Source organism: Cololabis saira, chromosome 2 (genome assembly GCF_033807715.1).
Source record: "Cololabis saira isolate AMF1-May2022 chromosome 2, fColSai1.1, whole genome shotgun sequence".
NCBI lineage: Eukaryota > Metazoa > Chordata > Actinopteri > Beloniformes > Belonidae > Cololabis > Cololabis saira.
In genome coordinates, this window is record NC_084588.1 from 50282271 (window position 1) to 50306611 (window position 24341).

Below are 24341 nucleotides of genomic sequence, written 5' to 3' on the forward strand. Positions count from 1 at the left end.
AACATAACTTTGAAGCCTTGATGGCAGTGGTGGGATTTGAACCCACGCCTCTTCCGAGACTGGAGCCTTAATCCAGCGCCTTAGACCGCTCGGCCACACTACCACTTATCGATGGAAAAAAGCTCCTTTTTTTCCAGTTAATTTCCCTGTATTTTTTCCCATTTTCATGTCAATTCACAACAACGATGATCTCAAGTCTCCATCCACTCATAGGTTTGTGCATTAACTCAAAATGGTTCCCATCTTGAATCTCAGACTGCTATCAGAACAAAGACATTGGATCCACTTTAAATTGACCAGAGATTGTTTATTATCATAGTCTGCTTCGTTTGGACGTGTCAAACTCATCTCAAAAGACCGAAAAATGTGAAACGTCCCTGCCGTGTGCATTGGCGCACGCCTGAAATCCAAGATATTGGGAGTTTGATGGTGGTGGATTGTTTGAGCTCAGAGCTGCAGTGGACCATGCCGATCGCACAAGTTAAGGAATGACAGCGTATACATAGTTTCAGAAAGATTCCTGTAAAAGGCAATATTTGTTGTTTTTACCAAACCAATGATCATCACAAAGAAGGTTTAGTATTAGATGTAACACATAGTCATCAACATACCTTTGAAGCCTTGATGGCAGTGGTGGGATTTGAACCCACGCCTCTCCCGAGACTGGAGCCTTAATCCAGTGCTTTTCTGGACATCAGGGTGAATTATGACCTGGACTGTCTGCGTGACATTGCGAAGGTGGTCTAAAATTAGCTAAGGTGTCTGGGTCAAGAGAAGGTTTTTTAAGTAAAGGTTTAATTACTGAAACCTTTAAAACCTGTGGTACATATCCTAAACTTAGGGATAGGTTAATTTGGTCCAGTATTGTCGTACCAATAAGAGAAAAAATATGTTTGAATAGTCGGGATGGGGTCTAACATACATGTGGTTGACTTAGCTCTATTGACGAGTGAGGTCAGCTCAGGGAGATCTACAGGATCAAAACAGTCAAGGTTCGACGTGTTGTGCGTTCAGAGATGTTCTTCGGCATACCTCAGTTGTAAAGAGTGGTTGTTTGAGTTACTGTTGCCTTTCTATCAGCTACAACCAGTCTGGCCTTTCTCTTCTGACCTCTGGCATCCACAAGGCATTTGCCCCCAAGGAACTACCGCTCACTGGATATTTTCCCTTTTTCCGACCATTCTCTGTAAACCCCAGAGAGGTTTTTGCGTGAAAATCCCAGTAGATCGGCAGGTTCTGAAATACTCAGACCAGCCCGTCTGTTACCATCAACCATGCCACGTTCAAAGTCACTGAAATCACAGCACTTCCCCATTCCGATGCTTGGTTAGAACTACAGGAGATTCTCTTGACCATGTCTAGGTGCCTAATTGCATTGAGTTGCTGCCATGTGATTGGTTGGTTAGAAATTTTCATTGAAGTGCAGTTGGAGACGTTATTTTACCTAATAAAGTGGCTGGTGAGTGTAAATGCATAAATATGTATGTGTCCCATATATACCCCTCATGACCATTAAAGCTTTTTCAAGGCATTGATGTTAAATAGCAAGCAGGAAGTCCAATTCATCTTGTGAGTTTGTCTAGCTGTGAACATACTTCCTCCTTTATGTAACAATAAGTGTTGCTGATTACTCTTTCTTACTTCATGCCTTTTATTAACACAATTAATGGACATGCCGGGGATTGAACCCGGGGCCTCATACATGCAAAGCAGGCGCTCTACCACTAAGCTAAATCCACTTCGATGTGTTGGTCCAGCCCAGTATCCGGTGGAACTCGCCTTTATATTTCTATCCCTCCAAAATCCAAACCTGATGGATGAATGTTGAAATGTGAAAATTCAGATTTTTCACAAAAGACATGCTGCGATGGCCGGGAATGGAACCCGGGTCAACTGCTTGGAAGGCAGCTATGCTCACCACTATACCACCATCGCACAGATGTGGCACATAAACATCATAATTTCGGCAACACAGGGCAAAACCGGATTTCGTGGGACTGGCCCTGCCCCTTCTCAACCTTTCCCCGACCCTACACCCCAACCTGGGACTTGATGATTGGGCCGGAGCTTCGGGAGCTGCATGCTACCCTGCGGTCCCCACCCCTGTTCATCCCATTGCTGCTTCCACCTGCCTGCTGTGCTGTTGCCGTCCCTGACCCACCAGTCTGGCCTTCGGCAGGAGGGTCCCCCCTTATGAGCCTGGTCCTGCTCAAGGTTTCTTCCCTCCTAAAGGGGAGTTTTTTCTTGCCACTGTTTGGCTTAAGGTTTTTCTCCCACTAGGGGAGTTTTTACCTGCCATTGTTTATGTAATAACTGCTCGGGGGTCATGTTCTGGGTATGGGTCTCTGGAAAGCGTCTAGAGACAACTTTTGTTGTATTAGACGCTATATAAATAAAACTGAATTGAATTGAACCTTGAGGCGGATGGGCTTCAGCAGCAGAACCACACTGGGTACCACTCCTGTCAGCTAAGAACAGGAAACTGAGGCTACATTTCACTCAGGCTCAACAAATTTGGACAACAGAAGTTTGAAAAAAGGCTGCCTGGAATGATGAGTCTCAATATCGGCTGCAACATTCGGATGGTATGGTCAGAATTTGGCATAAACAACAAGAAAGCATGGATCCATCCTGCCTTCAATCAACGGTTAATGGTGGTGGTGGTGGTGTAATGGTTTGGGGGATATTTTCCTGGCACTCTTTGAGCCCATCAGTACCAATTTAGCATTGTGCTAATGCCACAGCCTACCCGTTCATTGTTGCTGATCATGTCCATCCCTTTATGGCCACAGTGTACCGATTTTCTGATGGCTACTTCCAGCAGGATAACGCGACGTGTCAAAAAGCTTGAATCATCTCAGACCGGTTTGTTGAACATGACAATGAGTTCACTGTCCTCAAATGGCCTCCGCAGTCACCAGATCTGAAACCTATAGAACACAATGTGGTGGAACGGGAGATTCCCATCATGGATGTGCGGCCGACAAATCTGCAGCAACTGCGTGATGCCATCATGTCAATATGGACCAAACACTCCGAGAAATGTTTCCAGTACCTTGTTAAATCTATGCCACGAAGGATTAACGCAGTTCTGAAAGGAAAAGGGCGTCCAACCCAGTACTAGCAAGGTGTACCTAATAAATTGGCCATTGATTGTATATAGACTCATCTCAAAACCCTCAGGACACCATTGTTCAAAAGCTATCCGGCAAGATTGATCCAGTGGGGCTCAAAGGAGCACTGATGTCCAAGTTAATTCAAAACAGAGCAAGGCAAAGAAGCAGCATTGTTGAGGTAGGGTCCCCCAGCATCTAGTCATCTAGACCTGCCTTTTGCTGCAAAGCGGACAGACAAACCTCAGTCCCATTGAAATCCGGTTTCGCCCTGTGTTGGCGAAATTATGACGTTTATGTGCCACATCTGTGGGATGGTGGTATAGTGGTGAGCATAGCTGCCTTCCAAGCAGTTGACCCGGGTTCGATTCCCGGCCATTGCAGCATGTCTTCTGTGGAAAAATCTGAATTTTCACATTTCAACATTCATCCATCAGGTTTGGATTTTGGAGATAAAGGAATAAAGAGGCCACTTCCACTGGATACAGAACCCGGGTTCAATCCCCGGCATCTCCATTAATTGTGTTAATAAACGGCCTGAAGTAAGTAAGAGTAATCAGCAAACCTTATTGTTACATGAAGGAGGAATTATGTTCACAGTTAGACAAACTCACAAGATGAATTGGACTTGCTGCTTGCTATTTAACATCAATGCCTTCAAAAAGCTTTAATGGTCATGAGGAGTATATATGGGACACATACATATCTATGCATTTACACTCACCAGCCACTTTATTAGGTAAAATAACATCTCCAACTGCACTTCAATGAACATTTCTAACCAGCCAATCACATGGCAGCAACTCAATGCAATTAGGCACCTAAACGTGAGGTGCGAGAGTTGAAAAAGCAGGTTGGTGAGAGAGATGCTAAAATTGTTTTCCTTGAATCCCGTGTTGCTGACCTTGAACAATATTCCCGTATGAATGATCTGATTGTGAGCGGGCTGGAAACAACTCACAGATCATATGCCAGTGTTACTGCTACAAATAATATTAATGATGACCAGCATGAGGCTGAACTAATATCACTCGAGGACCAGGTGATATCTTTCCTTGAGAGCAGAGACATTACTATCAACAGCAGAGACATTGAGAGTTGCCATCTCCTTCCACGCAAAGACAGGAAAATGAAACCTGCCATAATCATTCGCTTTGCAAACAGGAAAAATAAGACTGCATTGCTCAAACAGGGTAAAAAACTGAAAGGAACCAATGTTTACATGAACGATCACCTGACTAAGAAGAATGCTGATATTGCTGCACGGGCACGCTTTCTCAGAAAACAGAGTAAAATCCAATCAACATGGACTTTTAATTGCAAGGTTTACATAAAACTAAATGGCAGATCACCTGAAGAGGCTAAAGTTTTGGTCATCAAGAATCTTACTGACCTGGACAGGTACCAATGAAAAATTGAACTACTGTATAACAATCTAAATAACTGAAATGATTATTACATCTATGCATTTCATGTTGCTTCTTTACCATTTACCATGTCCTTAAACATTCAGAGAAAAGGACTTATCATTGCTCATTTAAATGTATGTAGTTTGAAAAACAAAATTGATGATCTATCTATATTAATTCACAATAACAATATACACATAATAGCCATTTCTGAAACGCATCTTGATTCATCTGTCAACAACTCCGAAATCGATATTACTGGCTACAATATTTTTAGGTATGATAGAGATAGAAGAGGAGGAGGTGTTGCTATTTATATACAAAATCATATACCAGTTAAAACCAGATACGATTTAATGAACACATCTTTAGAGTGTTTATGGTTACAAGTACACCTGCCTAATGTTAAACCTTTGTTTGTGGGATGCTGCTATTGACCTCCCAGTTCTTCAGTGCACTATGTCGATGACATATGTGATATGCTTCAAAAGGTCATAGATGAAGATAAAGAGACATATTTTCTAGGTGATTTAAATATTGATTGGCTTTCCAATACATGTGCTTTAAAAAAAAGATTACTTGTGATGATGAATGTATGTAATGTACGTCAGATTGTACATGTGCCTACCAGGGTATCCTGCAACATCTTGGGTATTATAACATCAACTTGTATAGATCATATATACACGAACGCTAGCGAGCTTTGCTCCAATACTATTTCTATCCCAGTGGGACTAAGTGACCATAATATTGTTGCCACAGTTAGGAAAGCTAAAGTACCTAAAACTGGACCCAAAATATTATTTCAGAGATTGTATAAAGATTTTAACCAAGAGGCTTTTATAAATGACTTAAAAGAGATTAATTGGGAGCCTATATGCATCGTTAATGATACAGATGTTGCACTTGATTTGTTCACAGACATGCTGCTGAAGGTAATTAATATACACGCTCCCTTAAGAAAGTTCACTGTGAGAGCCAACTCTGCTCCTTGGATTGATGATGAAATAAGATCTATGTTAACTCAGAGAGACCATTTTAAACTTTTAGCATCAAAATCTAATAATCCTTTAGACTGGATGAATTACAGAAAACTTAGAAATAAGGTTACAAAATTAAACAGATCAAAAAAGAAGGCTTATTATCAAAACAAAATGTTTGAGTATAGGAATGATGGGAAAAAGCTATGGGGTGTTTTTAACAATATTCTAGGTAGGTCTAAACTTAACCCCCCCTCATTTATTGAGGCTGATGGAGTTTTTATGACCAAGCCCCTTGAAATTGCCAACTATTTTAATAATTATTTTATTCAAAAGGTGTCTACTCTAAGGACAGGGATGGATAACTCTAGTGGTGAACTTTCTTCTAACTTAATTAGAGACAACATTATGAAAGATAAGAATTGTGGGTTTGTTTTAAAATCTGTTTCATTAGACAAAGTCAGTAAACTTCTTATGTCTGTGAAAAATAATACACAATTTGGGCTTGATAACCTAGATGGGAAACTGGTAAGAATTATGGCTGAATACATTGTAGTACCTGTTTGGCATATCTTTAACTGTAGTCTAAGGGAGGGAATATTCCCACAAGCCTGGAAGGTAGCCAAAATCATTCCAATTATAAAAAACCGTATGAGTGTTTTTAATGGAACTAATTGTAGACCTATTAGCATTCTCTCTGTTTTGAGTAAAATATTGGAAAGAATTGTTTTTGATCAAATATTAGAGTACTTCTATGTAAATGGACTTGATTCCATCCATCAACACGCTTATAAAGAAGGCCACTCAACAGGTACTGCACTATCAAATATGACTCAGGAATGGCTTAGTCACATTGATGAGAGAAAAGTAGTTGGAGCTGTGTTACTTGATTTTAGTGCCGCATTTGATGTAATTGATCATGAACTCTTATCCAATAAATTATATGCATATGGCTTTAGTGAAAATGCGGTTAGCTGGCTGAAAAGTTATTTGTCTCAAAGAAAGCAGAGTGTCTATTTTAATGGTAGTTTTTCTACTGCTCTAAATTTACAATGTGGGTTGCCACAAGGGAGCTGCCTAGGTCCTCTCTTATTTTCTGTTTTTATCAATGACATGCCTTTGGTTCTGGACAGGGCAGCCATGACCATATATGCTGATGACTCCACTCTATACACAGCCAATGATAATATTGCTGAACTTAACAGTGCTTTGCAGTGTAATCTTGATTTGGTGTCTGAATGGATAGATAAAAACAAGTTAGTTTTAAATGTACTTAAAACAAAATGCATAGTCTTTGGTTCTAGTCACTCTTTGAGCAAAAAGTTACAATTATCTCTCTCATTGAGAGGTATTGCACTAGAACAAGTCAACAACGTAAAACTTTTGGGCCTAACAATAGATCAAAAACTGGCTTGGACCACACATATTGATAACTTAGTGGTTAAAATGGGCAGAGCCGTGTCTGTGATCAAGCGCTGTTCCCACTTTTTGAATGTTCATTCTATGAGGCAGATTACTAACTCTTTGGTACTATCTAACCTGGACTATTGCTCTATGGTCTGGTCATGCGCTACTAAGAAAGATATTCATAAACTTCAGCTTGTGCAAAACAGATCTGCACGTATGGTCCTTGGCTGTCCGTTCAGAGCCAATGTTAATAAAATGCACAACAAGCTCAACTGGTTGAAAGTAGAAGACAGGCTGTCATCCAATCAGCTCATTTTCTTTCGTAAAATGTGCATTACATCTAAGCCCCGATGTTTATATTCTAAGATGTGCCACGCTGATGAAGTTCATGATCATTACACAAGGCAGGTAACCATGGGCATTTTTGTACTACCAGCTGCAAGATCATGCTCTATGCAAAAAACTGTTCTATATCGTTCTATTTCTTTATGGAATAAGTTGCCGGATTGCTTAAGACACACTACTTCTGTAATGGTTTTTAAAAAACATCTTAAAAAAAGTATGTTGGCTGAATACCATTAAAGTAAACAATTAGCAGTCAGTTAGGTTTTTACTAGGGTTTTTGATTTCATAACATTTAGAATTCTCGTTTTGTTTTGATCTCATGGATACCATGTTTAATTTCAATCTGTCTTGACTTCTAAACATGTTCTAATAGTCTAAACCAAGCTTTGATTGTGTGTTATCTTTAATTGTACCTAGTGATGATTTTTAGAACAGTGTTCTTGTAACACCTGACATTGTCTTATTTTGATTTTATTTTCAATGTTTTGTGCATGTACATTATTTTCATTGTTTTGTGCATGTACGGAGTAGGATGGAGTTGTGTGGTGGGAGGTGGATGGGTGGGTCGGGATTTTGGAGTGCTTAGTATAGTCCAAGCTCATTCAGTTTTATTCACGTAGTAATGTACAAATTTTATATATGTTACATTTATATGTATTTTATGTGTAGACCCCAGGAAGACTAGCTGTTACCATGGGTGACAGCTAATGGGGATCTTAATAAACAATAAACAATAAACATGGTCAAGAGAATCTCCTGTAGTTCAAACCAAGCATCGGAATGGGGAAGTGTGGTGATTTCAGTGACTTTGAACGTGGCATGGTTGTTGGTAACAGACGGGCTGGTCTGAGTATTTCAGAACCTGCCGATCTACTGGGATTTTCACGCAAAAACCTCTCTGGGGTTTAAAGAGAATGGTCGGAAAAAGAGAAAATATCCACTCCTGTCAGCTAAGAGCAGGAAACTGAGGCTAAATTTCACTCAGGCTCACCAAATTTGGACCAAATTTGGACAACAGAAGTTTGGAAAAAGGTTGCCTGGAATGATGAGTCTCAATATCGGCTGCGACATTCAGATGGTATGGTCAGAATTGGGCATCAACAACAAAAAAGCATGGATCCATCCTGCCTTTTATCAACAATTAATGCTGGTGGTGGTGGTGAAATGGTTTGGGGGATATTTTCCTGGCACCCTTTGAGCCCATCAGTACCAATTTAGCATTGTGCCAATGCCACAGCCTACCCGTTCATTGTTGCTGATCATGTCCATCCCTTTACGTTTCCAGTACCTTGTTGAATCTACCCAGTAATAGCAAGGTGTACCTAATAAATTGGCCATTGATTGTATATAGACTCATCTCAACAACATTGCCACCTTCGGAATTTCACGCAGACAGTCCAGGTCATAATTCACCCTGAAGTCCAGAAAAGCACTGATGTCCAAGTTAATTCAAAACAGAGCAAAGCAAAGAAGCAGCATTGTTGAGGTTAGGGTCCCCCAGCATCTAGTCATCTAGTCCTGCCTTTTGCTGCAAAGCAGACAGGCAAACCTCAGTCCCATTGGAATCCTGTTTTGCCCTGTTTTGCCCTGTTTTGGCGAAATTATGACGTTTATGCATCACATCTCTGCGATGGTGGTATAGTGGTGAGCATAGCTGCCTTCCAAGCAGTTGACCCGGGTTCGATTCCCGGCCATCGCAGCATGTCTTTTGTGAAAAATCTGAATTTTCACATTTCAAAATTCATCCATCAGGTTTGGATTTTGGAGGGATAGAAATATAGAGGCCACTTCCACTGGATACAGGGCTGGATATGCCACCTCACTACTTTCCTCTCAGTACCAACCATCAAAGGGGATGTAGCTCAGTGGTAGAGCGCATGCTTCGCATGTATGAGGCCCCGGGTTCAATCCCCGGCATCTCCATTAATTGTGTTTATAAATGGCATGAACTAAGAAAGGGTAATTAGCAACACTTATTGTTACATAAAGGAGGAATTATGTTCACAATTAGACAAACTCACAAGATGAATTGGGCTTGCTATTTAACATCAATGCCTTCAAAAAGCTTTAGTGGTCATGAGGAGTATATATGGGACACATACATATGTATGCATTCACACTCACCAGCCACTTTATTAGGTAAAATAACGTCTCCAACTGCACTTCAATGAAAGTTTCTAACCAGCCAATCACATGGCAGCAACTCAATGCAATTAGGCACCTAGACATGGTCAAGAGAATCTCCTGTAGTTCTAACCAAGCATGGGGAAGTGCGGTAATTTCAGTGACTTTAAACGTGGCGTTGTTGTTGGTAACAGACGGGCTGGTCTGAGTATTTCAGAACCTGCCTACCCGTTCATTGTTGCTGGCCATGTCCATCCCTTTATGACCGCAGTGTACCCATTTTCTGATGGCTACTTCCAGCAGGATAACGCAACGTGTCATAAAGCCTGTGTCATCTCAGACCGGTTTGTTGAACATGACAATGAGTTCACTGTCCTCAAATGGCCTCCACAGTCACCAGATCTCAAACCTATAGAACACCTTTGGGATGTGGTGGAAGGGGAGATTCACATCATGGATGAGCAGCCGACAAATCTGCAGCAACTGCGTTATGCCATCATGTCGATATGGACCAAACAAATATTTGTTGTTTTTACCAAAACAATGATCATCACAAAGAAAGTGTAGTATTTGATGTAACACATAGTCATCAACATATCTTTGAAGCCTTGATGGCAGTGGTGGGATTTGAACCCACGCCTCTTCCGAGACTGGAGCCTAAATCCAGCGCCTTAGACCTCTCGGCCACACTACCACTTATGTATGGAAAAAAGCTGCTTTTTTCCAGTTAATTTCCCTGTATTTCTTCCCATTTTCATGTCAATTCACAACAAAGATGATCTCAAGTCTCCATCCACTCATAGGTTTGTGCATTAACTCAAAAGGATTCCCATCTTGAATCTCAGACTGCTATCAGAACATAGACATTGGATCCACTTTAAATGGACCAGAGATTGTTTCTTATCATAGTCTGCTTCGTTTGGACGTGTCAAACTCATCTCAAAAGACCGAAAAATGTGAAACGTCCCTGCCGTGTGCATTGGCGCACTCCTGTAATCCAAGATATTGGGAGGTCGAGGCTGGTGGATTGTTTGAGCTCAGAGCTGCAGTGGACCATGCCGATCGCACAAGTTAAGGAATGACTGCGTATACATAGTTTCAGAAAGATTCCTGTAACAGTGTATATTTGTTGTTTTTACCAAACCAATGATCATCACAAAGAAAGTTCAGTATTTGATGTATCACATAGTCTTCAACATATCTTTGAAGCGTGGATGGCAGTGGTGGGATTTGAACCCACGCCTCTTCCGAGACTGGAGCCTAAATCCAGCGCCTTAGACCTCTCGGCCACACTACCACTTATGGATGGAAAAAAGCTGCTTTTTTTCCAGTTAATTTCCCTGTATTTCTTCCCATGTTCATGTCAATTCACAAAAAAGATGATCTCAAGTCTCCATCCACTCATAGGTTTGTGCATTAACTCAAAATGTTTCCCATCTTGAATCTCAGACTGCTATCAAAACAAAGACATTGGATCCACTTTAAATGGACCAGAGATTGTTTCTTATCATAGTCTGCTTCGTTTGGACGTGTCAAACTCATCTCAAAAGACCGAAAAATGTGAAACGTCCCTGCCGTGTGCATTGGCGCACGCCTGTAATGGAAGATATTGGGAAGTTGATGCTGGTGGATTGTTTGAGCTCAGAGTTGCAGTGGGCCATACCGATCGCACAAGTTAAGGAATGACAGCGTATACATAGTTTCAGAAAGATCCCTGGAACAGTCAATATTTGTTGTTTTTACCAAACCAATGATCACCACAAAGAAAGTTCAGTATTTGACATATCACATAGTCATCAACATATCTTTGAAGCCTTCATGGCAGTGGTGGGATTTGAACCCACGCCTCTTCCGAGACTGTAGCCTAACTCCAGCGCCTTAGACCTCTCGGCCCCACTACCACTTATGGATGGAAAAAAGCTGCTTTTTTTCCAGTAAATTTTCCTGTATTTTTTCCCATTTTCATGTCAATTCACAACAAAGATGATCTCAAGTCTCCATCCACTCATAGGTTTGTGCATTAACTCAAAATGGTTCCCATCTTGAATCTCAGACTGCTATCAGAACAAAGACATTGGATCCACTTTAAATGGACCAGAGATTGTTTCTTATCATAGTCTGCTTCGTTTGGACGTGTCAAACTCATCTCAAAAGACCGAAAAGTGTGAAACGTCCCTGCCGTGTGCATTGGCGTACGCCTGTAATCCAAGATATTGAGAGGTTGATGCTGGTGGATTGTTTGAGCTCAGAGCTGCAGTGGACCATGCCGATCGCACAAGTTAAGGAATGACAGCGTATACATAGTTTAACAGTAAATGTTTGTTGTTTTTACCAAACCAATGATCATCACAAAGAAAGCGTAGTATTTGATGCAACACATAGTCATCAACATATCTTTGAAGCCTTGATGGCAGTGGTGGGATTTGAAACCCACGCCTCTTCCGAGACTGGAGCCTAAATCCAGCGCCTTAGACCTCTCGGCCACACTACCACTTATGGATGTAAAAAAGCTACTTTTTTTTCCAGTTAATTTCCCTGTATTTTTTTTTACCATTTTCATGTCAATTCACAACAAAGATGATCTCAAGTCTCCATCCACTCATAGGTTTGTGCATTAACTCAAAATCGTTCCCATCTTGAATCTCAGACTGCTATCAGAACAAAGACATTGGATCCACTTTATATGGACCAGAGATTGTTTCTTATCATAGTCTGCTTCGTTTGGACCTGTGTCAAACTCATCTCAAAAGACCGAAAAATGTGAAACGTCCCTGCCGTGTGCATTGGCGCAAGCCTGTAATCCAAGATATTGGGAGGTTGATGCTGGTGGATTGTTTGAGCTCAGAGCTGCAGTGGACCATGCCGATCGCACAAGTTAAGGAATGACAGCGTATACATAGTTTCAGAAAGATTCCTGTAACATTCAATATTTGTTGTTTTTACCAAACCAATGATCATCACAAAGAAAGTTCAGTATTTGATATAACACATAGTTTTCAACATATCTTTGAAGCATTGATGGCAGTGGTGGGATTTGAACCCACGCCTCTTCCGAGAACTGGAACCTTAATCCAGCCCCTTAGACTGCTCGGCCACACTACCACTTGTGGATAGAAAAAAGCTACTTTTTTTTTCCAGTTAATTTCCCTGTATTTTTCCCGTTTTAATGTCAATTCACAACAAAGGTGATCTCAAGTCTCCATCCACTCATAGGTTTGTGCATTAACTCAAAAGGATTCCCATCTTGAATCTCAGACTGCTATCAGAACAAGGACATTGGATCCCCTTTAAACTGGACCAGAGATTGTTTCTTATCATAGTCTGCTTCGTTTGGACGCGTCAAACTCATCCCAAAAGACCGAAAAATGTGAAACGTCCCTGCCGTTTGCATTGGCGCACGCCTGTAATCCAAGATATTGGGAGGTTGATGCTGGTGGATTGTTTGAGCTCAGAGTTGCAGTGGACCATGGCGATCGCACAAGTTAAGGAATGACTGCGTATACATAGTTTCAGAAAGATTCCTGTAACAGTCAATATTTGTTGTTTTTACCAAACCAATGATCATCACAAAGAAAGTGCAGTATTTGATGCAACACATAGTCATCAACATATCTTTGAAGCCTGGATGGCAGTGGTGGGATTTGAACCCACGCCTCTTCCGAGACTGGAGCCTTAATCCAGCGCCTTCGACCGCTCGGCCACACTACCACTTACGGACGGAAAAAAGCTACTTTTTTTTTTCCAGTTAATTTCCCTGTATTTTTTCCCGTTTTCATGTCAATTCATAACAAAGGTGATCTCAAGTCTCCATCCACTCATAGGTTTGTGCATTAACTCAAAAGGATTCCCATCTTGAATCTCAGACTGCTATCAGAACAAGGACATTGGATCCCCTTTAAACTGGACCAGAGATTGTTTCTTATCATAGTCTGCTTCGTTCGGACGTGTCAAACTCATCCCAAAAGACCGAAAAATGTGAAACGTCCCTGCCGTTTGCATTGGCGCACGCCTGTAATCCAAGATATTGGGAGGTTGATGCTGGTGGATTGTTTGAGCTCAGAGTTGCAGTGGACCATGCCGATCGCACAAGTTAAGGAATGACTGCGTATACATAGTTTCAGAAAGATTGTTGTATCAGTCAATATTTGTTGTTTTAACCAAAACAATGATCATCACAAAGAAAGTGTAGTATTTGATGTAACACATAGTCATCAAGATATCTTTGGAGCCTTGATGGCAGTGGTGGGATTTGAACCCACGCCTCTTCCGAGACTGGAGCCTAAATCCAGCGCCTTAGACCTCTCGGCCACACTACCACTTACGGATGGAAAAAAGCTGCTTTTTTTCCAGTTAATTTCCCTGTAATTCTTCCCATTTTCATGTCAATTCACAAAAAAGATGATCTCAAGTCTCCATCCACTCATAGGTTTGTGCATTAACTCAAAATGGTTCCCATCTTGAATCTCAGACTGCTATCAGAACAAAGACATTTGATCCCCTTTATATGGACCAGAGATTGTTTCTTATCATAGTCTGCTTCGTTTGGACCTGTGTCAAACTCATCTCAAAAGACCGAAAAATGTGAAACGTCCCTGCTGTGTGCATTGGCGCAAGCCTGTAATCCAAGATATTGGGAGGTTGATGCTGGTGGATTGTTTGAGCTCAGAGCTGCAGTGGACCATGCCGATCGCACAAGTTAAGGAATGACTGCGTATACATAGTTTCAGAAAGATTCCTGTAACAGTCAATATTTGTTGTTTTTACCAAACCAATGATCATCACAAAGAAAGTTTAGTATTTGATGTAACACGAAGTGATCAACATATCTTTGGAGCCTTGATGGCAGTGGTGAGATTTGAACCCACACCTCTTCCGAGACTGGAGCCTAAATCCAGCACCTTAGAACACTCGGCCACACTACCACTTATGGATGGAAAAGAGCTGCTTTTTTTTCCAGTTAATTTCCCTGTATTTTTTCCCATTTTCATGTCAATTCACAACAAAGATGATCTCAAGTCTCCATCCACTCATAGGTTTGTGCATTAACTCAAAATGGTTCCCATCTTGAATCTCAGACTGCTATCAGAACATAGACATTTAATCCCCTTTAAATGGACCAGAGATTGTTTCTTATCATAGTCTGCTTCGTTGGACGTGTCAAACTCATCTCAAAAGACCGAAAAATGTGAAACGTCCCTGCCATGTGCATTGGCGCACGCCTGTAATCCAAGATATTGGGAGGTTGATGCTGGTGGATTGTTTGAGGTTTTGACTGTAATCCAAGATATTGGGAGGTTGATGCTGGTGGATTGTTTGAGCTCAGAGTTGCAGTGGACCATGCCGATCGCACAAGTTAAGGAATGACAGCGTATACATAGCTTCAGAAAGATTCCTGTAATAGTCAATATTTGTTGTTTTTACCAAACCAATGATCATCGAAAAGAAAGTTCAGTATTTGATGTAACACATAGTCATCAACATATTTTTGGAGCCTTGATGGCAGTGGTGGGATTTGAACCCACGCCTCTTTCGAGACTGGAGCCTAAATCCAGCGCCTTAGACCTCTCGGCCACACTACCACTTATGGATGGAAAAAAGCTGCTTTTTTCCAGTTCATTTCCCTGTATTTTTTCCCATTTTCATGTCAATTCACAACAAAGATGATCTCAAGTCTCCATCAACTCATAGGTTTGTGCATTAACTCAAAAGGATTCCCTTCTTGAATCTCAGACTGCTATCAGAACAAAGACATTGGAGCCACTTTAAATGGACCAGAGATTGTTTCTTATCATAGTCTGCTTCGTTTGGACGTGTCAAACTCATCTCAAAAGACCGAAAAATGTGAAACGTCCCTGCCGTGTGCATTGGCGCACGCCTGTAATCCAAGATATTGGGAGGTTGATGCTGGTGGATTGTTTGAGCTCAGAGCTGCAGTGGACCATGCTGATCGCACAAGTTAAGGAATGACTGCGTATACATAGTTTCAGAAAGATTCCTGTAACAGTCAATATTTGTTGTTTTTACCAAAACAATGATCATCACAAAGGAAGTGTAGTATTTGATGTAACACATAGTCATCAACATATCTTTGAAGCCTGGATGGCAGTGGTGGGATTTGAACCCACGCCTCTTCCGAGACTGGAGCCTTAATCCAGCGCCTTAGACCGCTCGGCCACACTACCACTTATGGACGGAAAAAAGCTACTTTTTTTTTACAGTTAATTTCCCTGTATTTTTTCCCGTTTTCATGTCAATTCATAACAAAGATGATCTCAAGTCTCCATCCACTCATAGGTTTGTGCATTAACTCAAAAGGATTCCCATCTTGAATCTCAGACTGCTATCAGAAAATAGATATTTGATCCACTTTAAATGGACCAGAGATTGTTTCTTATCATAGTCTGCTTCGTTTGGACGTGTCAAACTCATCTCAAAAGACCGAAAAATGTGAAACGTCCCTGCCGTGTGCATTGGCGCACGCCTGTAATCCAAGATATTGGGAGGTTGATGCTGGTGGATTGTTTGAGCTCAGAGCTGCAGTGGACCATGCCGATCGCACAAGTTAAGGAATGACAGCGTATACATAGTTTCAGAAAGATTCCTGTAACAGTCAATATTTGTTGTTTTTACCAAAACAATGATCATCACAAAGAAAGTGTAGTATTTGATGTAACACATAGTCATCAACATATAAACGAGACTGGAGCCTTAATCCAGCGCATTAGACCGCTCGGCCACACTACCACTTATTGATGGAAAAAAGCTGCTTTTTTTCCAGTTAATTTCCCTGTATTTTTTCCCGTTTTCATGTCAATTCATAACAAAGATGATCTCAAGTCTCCATCCACTCATAGGTTTGTGCATTAACTCAAAAGGATTCCCATCTTGAATCTCAGACTGCTATCAGAAAATAGATATTTGATCCACTTTAAATGGACCAGAGATTGTTTCTTATCATAATCTGCTTCGTTTGGACGTGTCAAACTCATCTCAAAAGACCGAAAAATGTGGAACGTCCCTGCCGTGTGCATTGGCGCACGCCTGTAATCCAAGATATTGGGAGGTTGATGCTGGTGGATTGTTTGAGCTCAGAGCTGCAGTGGACCATGCCGATCGCACAAGTTAAGGAATGACTGCGTATACATAGTTTCAGAAAGATTCCTGTAACAGTCAATATTTGTTGTTTTTACCAAACCAATGATCATCACAAAGAAAGTTTAGTATTTGATGTAACACGAAGTGATCAACATATCTTTGGAGCCTTGATGGCAGTGGTGAGATTTGAACCCACACCTCTTCCGAGACTGGAGCCTAAATCCAGCACCTTAAAACTCTCGGCCACACTACCACTTATGGATGGAAAAGAGCTGCTTTTTTTCCAGTTAATTTCCCTGTATTTTTTCCCATTTTCATGTCAATTCACAACAAAGATGATCTCAAGTCTCCATCCACTCATAGGTTTGTGCATTAACTCAAAATGGTTCCCATCTTGAATCTCAGACTGCTATCAGAACATAGACATTTAATCCCCTTTAAATGGACCAGAGATTGTTTCTTATCATAGTCTGCTTCGTTGGATGTGTTAAACTCAACTCAAAAGACCGAAAAATGTGAAACGTCCCTGCCATGTGCATTGGCGCATGCCTGTAATCCAAGATATAGGGAGGTTGATGCTGGTGGATTGTTTGAGGTTTTGACTGTAATCCAAGATATTGGGAGGTTGATGCTGGTGGATTGTTTGAGCTCAGAGCTGCAGTGGACCATGCCGATCGCACAAGTTAAGGAATGACAGCGTATACATAGTTTCAGAAAGATTCCTGTAACATTCAATATTTGTTGTTTTTACCAAACCAATGATCATCACAAAGAAAGTTCAGTATTTGATATAACACATAGTTTTCAACATATCTTTGAAGCATTGATGGCAGTGGTGGGATTTGAACCCACGCCTCTTCCGAGAACTGGAACCTTAATCCAGCCCCTTAGACTGCTCGGCCACACTACCACTTGTGGATAGAAAAAAGCTACTTTTTTTTTCCAGTTAATTTCCCTGTATTTTTCCCGTTTTAATGTCAATTCACAACAAAGGTGATCTCAAGTCTCCATCCACTCATAGGTTTGTGCATTAACTCAAAAGGATTCCCATCTTGAATCTCAGACTGCTATCAGAACAAGGACATTGGATCCCCTTTAAACTGGACCAGAGATTGTTTCTTATCATAGTCTGCTTCGTTTGGACGCGTCAAACTCATCCCAAAAGACCGAAAAATGTGAAACGTCCCTGCCGTTTGCATTGGCGCACGCCTGTAATCCAAGATATTGGGAGGTTGATGCTGGTGGATTGTTTGAGCTCAGAGTTGCAGTGGACCATGGCGATCGCACAAGTTAAGGAATGACTGCGTATACATAGTTTCAGAAAGATTCCTGTAACAGTCAATATTTGTTGTTTTTACCAAACCAATGATCATCACAAAGAAAGTGCAGTATTTGATGCAACACATAGTCATCAACATATCTTTGAAGCCTGGATGGCAGTGGTGGGATTTGAACCCACGCCTCTTCCGAGACTGGAGCCTTAATCCAGCGCCTTCGACCGCTCGGCCACACTACCACTTACGGACGGAAAAAAGCTACTTTTTTTTTTCCAGTTAATTTCCCTGTATTTTTTCCCGTTTTCATGTCAATTCATAACAAAGGTGATCTCAAGTCTCCATCCACTCATAGGTTTGTGCATTAACTCAAAAGGATTCCCATCTTGAATCTCAGACTGCTATCAGAACAAGGACATTGGATCCCCTTTAAACTGGACCAGAGATTGTTTCTTATCATAGTCTGCTTCGTTCGGACGTGTCAAACTCATCCCAAAAGACCGAAAAATGTGAAACGTCCCTGCCGTTTGCATTGGCGCACGCCTGTAATCCAAGATATTGGGAGGTTGATGCTGGTGGATTGTTTGAGCTCAGAGTTGCAGTGGACCATGCCGATCGCACAAGTTAAGGAATGACTGCGTATACATAGTTTCAGAAAGATTGTTGTATCAGTCAATATTTGTTGTTTTAACCAAAACAATGATCATCACAAAGAAAGTGTAGTATTTGATGTAACACATAGTCATCAAGATATCTTTGGAGCCTTGATGGCAGTGGTGGGATTTGAACCCACGCCTCTTCCGAGACTGGAGCCTAAATCCAGCGCCTTAGACCTCTCGGCCACACTACCACTTACGGATGGAAAAAAGCTGCTTTTTTTCCAGTTAATTTCCCTGTAATTCTTCCCATTTTCATGTCAATTCACAAAAAAGATGATCTCAAGTCTCCATCCACTCATAGGTTTGTGCATTAACTCAAAATGGTTCCCATCTTGAATCTCAGACTGCTATCAGAACAAAGACATTTGATCCCCTTTATATGGACCAGAGATTGTTTCTTATCATAGTCTGCTTCGTTTGGACCTGTGTCAAACTCATCTCAAAAGACCGAAAAATGTGAAACGTCCCTGCTGTGTGCATTGGCGCAAGCCTGTAATCCAAGATATTGGGAGGTTGATGCTGGTGGATTGTTTGAGCTCAGAGCTGCAGTGGACCATGCCGATCGCACAAGTTAAGGAATGACTGCGTATACATAGTTTCAGAAAGATTCCTGTAACAGTCAATATTTGTTGTTTTTACCAAACCAATGATCATCACAAAGAAAGTTTAGTATTTGATGTAACACGAAGTGATCAACATATCTTTGGAGCCTTGATGGCAGTGGTGAGATTTGAACCCACACCTCTTCCGAGACTGGAGCCTAAATCCAGCACCTTAGAACACTCGGCCACACTACCACTTATGGATGGAAAAGAGCTGCTTTTTTTTCCAGTTAATTTCCCTGTATTTTTTCCCATTTTCATGTCAATTCACAACAAAGATGATCTCAAGTCTCCATCCACTCATAGGTTTGTGCATTAACTCAAAATGGTTCCCATCTTGAATCTCAGACTGCTATCAGAACATAGACATTTAATCCCCTTTAAATGGACCAGAGATTGTTTCTTATCATAGTCTGCTTCGTTGGACGTGTCAAACTCATCTCAAAAGACCGAAAAATGTGAAACGTCCCTGCCATGTGCATTGGCGCACGCCTGTAATCCAAGATATTGGGAGGTTGATGCTGGTGGATTGTTTGAGGTTTTGACTGTAATCCAAGATATTGGGAGGTTGATGCTGGTGGATTGTTTGAGCTCAGAGTTGCAGTGGACCATGCCGATCGCACAAGTTAAGGAATGACAGCGTATACATAGCTTCAGAAAGATTCCTGTAATAGTCAATATTTGTTGTTTTTACCAAACCAATGATCATCGAAAAGAAAGTTCAGTATTTGATGTAACACATAGTCATCAACATATTTTTGGAGCCTTGATGGCAGTGGTGGGATTTGAACCCACGCCTCTTTCGAGACTGGAGCCTAAATCCAGCGCCTTAGACCTCTCGGCCACACTACCACTTATGGATGGAAAAAAGCTGCTTTTTTCCAGTTCATTTCCCTGTATTTTTTCCCATTTTCATGTCAATTCACAACAAAGATGATCTCAAGTCTCCATCAACTCATAGGTTTGTGCATTAACTCAAAAGGATTCCCTTCTTGAATCTCAGACTGCTATCAGAACAAAGACATTGGAGCCACTTTAAATGGACCAGAGATTGTTTCTTATCATAGTCTGCTTCGTTTGGACGTGTCAAACTCATCTCAAAAGACCGAAAAATGTGAAATGTCCCTGCCGTGTGCATTGGCGCACGCCTGTAATCCAAGATATTGGGAGGTTGATGCTGGTGGATTGTTTGAGCTCAGAGCTGCAGTGGACCATGCTGATCGCACAAGTTAAGGAATGACTGCGTATACATAGTTTCAGAAAGATTCCTGTAACAGTCAATATTTGTTGTTTTTACCAAAACAATGATCATCACAAAGGAAGTGTAGTATTTGATGTAACACATAGTCATCAACATATCTTTGAAGCCTGGATGGCAGTGGTGGGATTTGAACCCACGCCTCTTCCGAGACTGGAGCCTTAATCCAGCGCCTTAGACCGCTCGGCCACACTACCACTTATGGACGGAAAAAAGCTACTTTTTTTTTACAGTTAATTTCCCTGTATTTTTTCCCGTTTTCATGTCAATTCATAACAAAGATGATCTCAAGTCTCCATCCACTCATAGGTTTGTGCATTAACTCAAAAGGATTCCCATCTTGAATCTCAGACTGCTATCAGAAAATAGATATTTGATCCACTTTAAATGGACCAGAGATTGTTTCTTATCATAGTCTGCTTCGTTTGGACGTGTCAAACTCATCTCAAAAGACCGAAAAATGTGAAACGTCCCTGCCGTGTGCATTGGCGCACGCCTGTAATCCAAGATATTGGGAGGTTGATGCTGGTGGATTGTTTGAGCTCAGAGCTGCAGTGGACCATGCCGATCGCACAAGTTAAGGAATGACAGCGTATACATAGTTTCAGAAAGATTCCTGTAACAGTCAATATTTGTTGTTTTTACCAAAACAATGATCATCACAAAGAAAGTGTAGTATTTGATGTAACACATAGTCATCAACATATAAACGAGACTGGAGCCTTAATCCAGCGCATTAGACCGCTCGGCCACACTACCACTTATTGATGGAAAAAAGCTGCTTTTTTTCCAGTTAATTTCCCTGTATTTTTTCCCGTTTTCATGTCAATTCATAACAAAGATGATCTCAAGTCTCCATCCACTCATAGGTTTGTGCATTAACTCAAAAGGATTCCCATCTTGAATCTCAGACTGCTATCAGAAAATAGATATTTGATCCACTTTAAATGGACCAGAGATTGTTTCTTATCATAATCTGCTTCGTTTGGACGTGTCAAACTCATCTCAAAAGACCGAAAAATGTGGAACGTCCCTGCCGTGTGCATTGGCGCACGCCTGTAATCCAAGATATTGGGAGGTTGATGCTGGTGGATTGTTTGAGCTCAGAGCTGCAGTGGACCATGCCGATCGCACAAGTTAAGGAATGACTGCGTATACATAGTTTCAGAAAGATTCCTGTAACAGTCAATATTTGTTGTTTTTACCAAACCAATGATCATCACAAAGAAAGTTTAGTATTTGATGTAACACGAAGTGATCAACATATCTTTGGAGCCTTGATGGCAGTGGTGAGATTTGAACCCACACCTCTTCCGAGACTGGAGCCTAAATCCAGCACCTTAAAACTCTCGGCCACACTACCACTTATGGATGGAAAAGAGCTGCTTTTTTTCCAGTTAATTTCCCTGTATTTTTTCCCATTTTCATGTCAATTCACAACAAAGATGATCTCAAGTCTCCATCCACTCATAGGTTTGTGCATTAACTCAAAATGGTTCCCATCTTGAATCTCAGACTGCTATCAGAACATAGACATTTAATCCCCTTTAAATGGACCAGAGATTGTTTCTTATCATAGTCTGCTTCGTTGGATGTGTTAAACTCAACTCAAAAGACCGAAAAATGTGAAACGTCCCTGCCATGTGCATTGGCGCATGCCTGTAATCCAAGATATAGGGAGGTTGATGCTGGTGGATTGTTTGAGGTTTTGACTGTAATCCAAGATATTGGGAGGTTGATGCTGGTGGATTGTTTGAGCTCAGAGCTGCAGTGGACCATGCCGATCGCACAAGTTAAGGAATGACAGCGTATACATAGTTTCAGAAAGATTCCTGTAACATTCAATATTTGTTGTTTTTACCAAACCAATGATCATCACAAAGAAAGTTCAGTATTTGATATAACACATAGTTTTCAACATATCTTTGAAGCATTGATGGCAGTGGTGGGATTTGAACCCACGCCTCTTCCGAGAACTGGAACCTTAATCCAGCCCCTTAGACTGCTCGGCCACACTACCACTTGTGGATAGAAAAAAGCTACTTTTTTTTTCCAGTTAATTTCCCTGTATTTTTCCCGTTTTAATGTCAATTCACAACAAAGGTGATCTCAAGTCTCCATCCACTCATAGGTTTGTGCATTAACTCAAAAGGATTCCCATCTTGAATCTCAGACTGCTATCAGAACAAGGACATTGGATCCCCTTTAAACTGGACCAGAGATTGTTTCTTATCATAGTCTGCTTCGTTTGGACGCGTCAAACTCATCCCAAAAGACCGAAAAATGTGAAACGTCCCTGCCGTTTGCATTGGCGCACGCCTGTAATCCAAGATATTGGGAGGTTGATGCTGGTGGATTGTTTGAGCTCAGAGTTGCAGTGGACCATGGCGATCGCACAAGTTAAGGAATGACTGCGTATACATAGTTTCAGAAAGATTCCTGTAACAGTCAATATTTGTTGTTTTTACCAAACCAATGATCATCACAAAGAAAGTGCAGTATTTGATGCAACACATAGTCATCAACATATCTTTGAAGCCTGGATGGCAGTGGTGGGATTTGAACCCACGCCTCTTCCGAGACTGGAGCCTTAATCCAGCGCCTTCGACCGCTCGGCCACACTACCACTTACGGACGGAAAAAAGCTACTTTTTTTTTTCCAGTTAATTTCCCTGTATTTTTTCCCGTTTTCATGTCAATTCATAACAAAGGTGATCTCAAGTCTCCATCCACTCATAGGTTTGTGCATTAACTCAAAAGGATTCCCATCTTGAATCTCAGACTGCTATCAGAACAAGGACATTGGATCCCCTTTAAACTGGACCAGAGATTGTTTCTTATCATAGTCTGCTTCGTTCGGACGTGTCAAACTCATCCCAAAAGACCGAAAAATGTGAAACGTCCCTGCCGTTTGCATTGGCGCACGCCTGTAATCCAAGATATTGGGAGGTTGATGCTGGTGGATTGTTTGAGCTCAGAGTTGCAGTGGACCATGCCGATCGCACAAGTTAAGGAATGACTGCGTATACATAGTTTCAGAAAGATTGTTGTATCAGTCAATATTTGTTGTTTTAACCAAAACAATGATCATCACAAAGAAAGTGTAGTATTTGATGTAACACATAGTCATCAAGATATCTTTGGAGCCTTGATGGCAGTGGTGGGATTTGAACCCACGCCTCTTCCGAGACTGGAGCCTAAATCCAGCGCCTTAGACCTCTCGGCCACACTACCACTTACGGATGGAAAAAAGCTGCTTTTTTTCCAGTTAATTTCCCTGTAATTCTTCCCATTTTCATGTCAATTCACAAAAAAGATGATCTCAAGTCTCCATCCACTCATAGGTTTGTGCATTAACTCAAAATGGTTCCCATCTTGAATCTCAGACTGCTATCAGAACAAAGACATTTGATCCCCTTTATATGGACCAGAGATTGTTTCTTATCATAGTCTGCTTCGTTTGGACCTGTGTCAAACTCATCTCAAAAGACCGAAAAATGTGAAACGTCCCTGCTGTGTGCATTGGCGCAAGCCTGTAATCCAAGATATTGGGAGGTTGATGCTGGTGGATTGTTTGAGCTCAGAGCTGCAGTGGACCATGCCGATCGCACAAGTTAAGGAATGACTGCGTATACATAGTTTCAGAAAGATTCCTGTAACAGTCAATATTTGTTGTTTTTACCAAACCAATGATCATCACAAAGAAAGTTTAGTATTTGATGTAACACGAAGTGATCAACATATCTTTGGAGCCTTGATGGCAGTGGTGAGATTTGAACCCACACCTCTTCCGAGACTGGAGCCTAAATCCAGCACCTTAGAACACTCGGCCACACTACCACTTATGGATGGAAAAGAGCTGCTTTTTTTTCCAGTTAATTTCCCTGTATTTTTTCCCATTTTCATGTCAATTCACAACAAAGATGATCTCAAGTCTCCATCCACTCATAGGTTTGTGCATTAACTCAAAATGGTTCCCATCTTGAATCTCAGACTGCTATCAGAACATAGACATTTAATCCCCTTTAAATGGACCAGAGATTGTTTCTTATCATAGTCTGCTTCGTTGGACGTG

General features: G+C 41.2%; 19 non-coding genes across 19 annotated transcripts; 3 read left to right on the forward strand and 16 right to left on the reverse strand.

Moving 5' to 3' along the window:
• Positions 1-21: 21 nt before the first annotated feature.
• trnal-aag (transfer RNA leucine (anticodon AAG)) lies at positions 22-103 on the reverse strand. Its single transcript has one exon. It is a non-coding gene; the product is annotated as a tRNA-Leu (tRNA).
• Positions 104-1667: 1564 nt separating this feature from the next.
• trnaa-ugc (transfer RNA alanine (anticodon UGC)) lies at positions 1668-1737 on the reverse strand. Its single transcript has one exon. It is a non-coding gene; the product is annotated as a tRNA-Ala (tRNA).
• Positions 1738-1863: 126 nt separating this feature from the next.
• Positions 1864-1935, reverse strand: trnag-ucc (transfer RNA glycine (anticodon UCC)). The gene has a single exon. It is a non-coding gene; the product is annotated as a tRNA-Gly (tRNA).
• Positions 1936-3424: 1489 nt separating this feature from the next.
• trnag-ucc (transfer RNA glycine (anticodon UCC)) lies at positions 3425-3496 on the forward strand. The gene has a single exon. It is a non-coding gene; the product is annotated as a tRNA-Gly (tRNA).
• A 5385-nt stretch (positions 3497-8881) lies between these two features.
• On the forward strand, positions 8882-8953 carry trnag-ucc (transfer RNA glycine (anticodon UCC)). The gene has a single exon. It is a non-coding gene; the product is annotated as a tRNA-Gly (tRNA).
• Positions 8954-9105: 152 nt separating this feature from the next.
• Positions 9106-9177, forward strand: trnaa-cgc (transfer RNA alanine (anticodon CGC)). Its single transcript has one exon. It is a non-coding gene; the product is annotated as a tRNA-Ala (tRNA).
• An 813-nt stretch (positions 9178-9990) lies between these two features.
• trnal-uag (transfer RNA leucine (anticodon UAG)) lies at positions 9991-10072 on the reverse strand. Its single transcript has one exon. It is a non-coding gene; the product is annotated as a tRNA-Leu (tRNA).
• Positions 10073-10593: 521 nt separating this feature from the next.
• trnal-uag (transfer RNA leucine (anticodon UAG)) lies at positions 10594-10675 on the reverse strand. Its single transcript has one exon. It is a non-coding gene; the product is annotated as a tRNA-Leu (tRNA).
• A 1111-nt stretch (positions 10676-11786) lies between these two features.
• trnal-uag (transfer RNA leucine (anticodon UAG)) lies at positions 11787-11869 on the reverse strand. Its single transcript has one exon. It is a non-coding gene; the product is annotated as a tRNA-Leu (tRNA).
• Positions 11870-13004: 1135 nt separating this feature from the next.
• On the reverse strand, positions 13005-13086 carry trnal-aag (transfer RNA leucine (anticodon AAG)). Its single transcript has one exon. It is a non-coding gene; the product is annotated as a tRNA-Leu (tRNA).
• Positions 13087-13612: 526 nt separating this feature from the next.
• Positions 13613-13694, reverse strand: trnal-uag (transfer RNA leucine (anticodon UAG)). Its single transcript has one exon. It is a non-coding gene; the product is annotated as a tRNA-Leu (tRNA).
• A 1181-nt stretch (positions 13695-14875) lies between these two features.
• On the reverse strand, positions 14876-14957 carry trnal-uag (transfer RNA leucine (anticodon UAG)). The gene has a single exon. It is a non-coding gene; the product is annotated as a tRNA-Leu (tRNA).
• A 521-nt stretch (positions 14958-15478) lies between these two features.
• trnal-aag (transfer RNA leucine (anticodon AAG)) lies at positions 15479-15560 on the reverse strand. Its single transcript has one exon. It is a non-coding gene; the product is annotated as a tRNA-Leu (tRNA).
• Positions 15561-17907: 2347 nt separating this feature from the next.
• Positions 17908-17989, reverse strand: trnal-aag (transfer RNA leucine (anticodon AAG)). Its single transcript has one exon. It is a non-coding gene; the product is annotated as a tRNA-Leu (tRNA).
• Positions 17990-18515: 526 nt separating this feature from the next.
• On the reverse strand, positions 18516-18597 carry trnal-uag (transfer RNA leucine (anticodon UAG)). Its single transcript has one exon. It is a non-coding gene; the product is annotated as a tRNA-Leu (tRNA).
• Positions 18598-19778: 1181 nt separating this feature from the next.
• trnal-uag (transfer RNA leucine (anticodon UAG)) lies at positions 19779-19860 on the reverse strand. The gene has a single exon. It is a non-coding gene; the product is annotated as a tRNA-Leu (tRNA).
• A 521-nt stretch (positions 19861-20381) lies between these two features.
• On the reverse strand, positions 20382-20463 carry trnal-aag (transfer RNA leucine (anticodon AAG)). Its single transcript has one exon. It is a non-coding gene; the product is annotated as a tRNA-Leu (tRNA).
• A 2347-nt stretch (positions 20464-22810) lies between these two features.
• Positions 22811-22892, reverse strand: trnal-aag (transfer RNA leucine (anticodon AAG)). Its single transcript has one exon. It is a non-coding gene; the product is annotated as a tRNA-Leu (tRNA).
• Positions 22893-23418: 526 nt separating this feature from the next.
• Positions 23419-23500, reverse strand: trnal-uag (transfer RNA leucine (anticodon UAG)). The gene has a single exon. It is a non-coding gene; the product is annotated as a tRNA-Leu (tRNA).
• Positions 23501-24341: the final 841 nt, after the last annotated feature.